Below are 2,370 nucleotides of genomic sequence, written 5' to 3' on the forward strand. Positions count from 1 at the left end.
AGAGGAAGACTGGGATATAGCCATGGAGGATGATATGGAAAACCATCATGAAGGAGAGGTGAACAATCATGCCAGAAGAGGTGGAGCCAACCCTGCTGGACAAGAGAGGAGAGTTCTGGGATCCTACATCAATCCAAAACCAGGAAACTGTGGTAGTAGCATTCAAAAGCCAACTATCCATGCTAATAATTTCGAACTGAAGCCTCAGCTCATAACTCTTGTGCAAAACAACTGTTCTTTTGGAGGAAGTGCCTAAGAGGACCCTAATGAGCATCTCACTAAATTTCAAAGGATATGTGACACAGTTAAATCTAATGGTGTTCATCCTTACACCTATAGATTGCTACTGTTTCCATTTTCTTTGAGGGACAAAGCATCAAAATGGTTAGAATCATTCACCAAGAAAAGCCTGACAACTTGGGAGGATGTAGTGAATAGATTCTTAACAAGGTTCTATCCTCCACAAAAACTAAACAGGCTAAGAACTGAAGTGTAGACATTCAGACAACAGGATGGTGAGACTCTTTATGAAGCCTGGGAGAGATTCAAAGATTTGACAAGGAAATGCCCCCTGATATTTTTAATGAGTGGGTGTAACTTCATATCTTTTATGAAGGGCTGAATTGTGAATCAAGGAAAGCTGTAGACCACTCATCTGGAGGTTCCCTTAACAAGAAGAAGACCATTGAAGAAGCCATTTATGTTATAGAGATAGTGGCTAACAACGAGTATTTTTATACCTCAGACAGAAGCAACAACAGGGGAGTCTTGGAATTAAATCATATGGATGCAATCCTGGCCCAGAATAAGATGATCACCAAGCAACTGGATGAATTGACCAAGCAAATAGAGAAGAATCAGGCTGCGGCCATCCACACTCAACCATCATCTCAAGGAGATTTGGACACAGAAGAAGGAGTTAACTGGGAGGAAGCTAATTACCCTGGAAACTCATCTAGGCAAGCTAATGATACATACTCTAAAACTTATAACTCTGGTTGGAGGAACCACCCAAACTTTGGGTGGGGGAACCCACAAAACCAAGGCTAAGACCACAGACTCCATAATTCTAACCAGTATAACAACTTCACTCACCAAAACTCCAACCAAAAACCATACCAGACCACACAAAGCACTTATTCACAGCCACCATACCAAAGCCATAATAACCACTCTTAACACCCCAATTTCAACCCACCATCACCACCTGATGATGACAGAATGGCCAAGATGGAAGCTATGCTTGCAAACCTTTGCAAGGAGTTTAAAGACATGAAGAAATTCCAGGAGGAAGTAACATCCAATCTGCAAAATCAAGATGCTGCCACTTAGAAACTTGAAGCAAAAATTGGATACTTGTCCAAGCAAGCTCCTAGCCACAATTTAGGTAATGCCACCAGGACAACTTCAAGAGAGGAATGCAAAGCTATTACCCTCAAAAGCGGAAGGAATTGAAAGAGACGTCAAGGGAGACTCAAGAAGAGAAGGCAGAGGTCAGTCCAAATGCCAAGAAAGAAGCACAAACACCTGCTCCAAACCCATCAGAAGAGAAAGAAGTTCTAAGGCCATATGTCCCAAAGGCTCCTTACCATTAGCGCCTAATGAAGAATGCAAAGGACAGCCAATTCTCCACATTTTTGGAGATTTTCAAAAAACTTCAGATCAACATACCCTTTGACGAAGCATTAGAGCAAATGCCACTTTATGCTAAGTTTCTGAAGGAATTAATGACCAAGAAGAGAAGCTAGAGGAATGATGAAACTGTGGTATTAACTGAAGAATGTAGTGCTATCATCCAACATAAACTGCCTCAAAAATTGAAGGACCCAGGAAGCTTCCAAATTCCCTGCATCATAGGGGAAATAACAGTTGAAAAAGCCTTATGTGACTTGGGAGCTAGTATAAATTTGATGTCCTTAACTATGATGAAAAGAATGAAGATTGAGGAAGCCAAAAAACAAGAATAGTCCTCCAATTGGTAGATCGGTCATTCAAATTCCCTCATAGAATAGTGGAAGATTTGTTAGTGAAAGTAGGAGATTTCATCTTCCCTGCTGACTTTGTGGTATTAGACATGGAGGAAGAAGCTAAGGCCTCAATAATTCTGGGGAGGCCATTTTTAGCTATTGCTAGAGCCATCATTGATGTCCAAATGGGTGAACTTACCCTTAGGCTACATGATGAGAGAATGGTATTCAATGTATTCAAGGCCATGAGCTATCCACCAGAATTACTAGGAGAGTGTATGAGGCTAGATGCAGTGGAAACTGTTGTGCAAGAAACCTTTAAAGAAGTACTTAATGGATTGACAGAGGGTGATTCCATGTTAAATGTTGAGGTTGCTGATGTCAATTCAGCTGAAGTGCCTAT

The 2,370-nt window shown here is 41.1% G+C and overlaps 1 non-coding gene across 1 annotated transcript; it reads right to left on the bottom strand.

Moving 5' to 3' along the window:
• Positions 1–475: 475 nt before the first annotated feature.
• LOC148565332 (small nucleolar RNA R71) lies at positions 476–581 on the bottom strand. Its single transcript, XR_015885541.1, has one exon. It is a non-coding gene; the product is annotated as a small nucleolar RNA R71 (small nucleolar RNA).
• Positions 582–2,370: the final 1,789 nt, after the last annotated feature.

The sequence above is a fragment of the Arachis ipaensis genome, chromosome B5, assembly GCF_059453495.1.
Source record: "Arachis ipaensis isolate K30076 ecotype BB chromosome B5, ASM5945349v1, whole genome shotgun sequence".
Taxonomy (NCBI): Eukaryota; Viridiplantae; Streptophyta; class Magnoliopsida; order Fabales; family Fabaceae; genus Arachis; species Arachis ipaensis.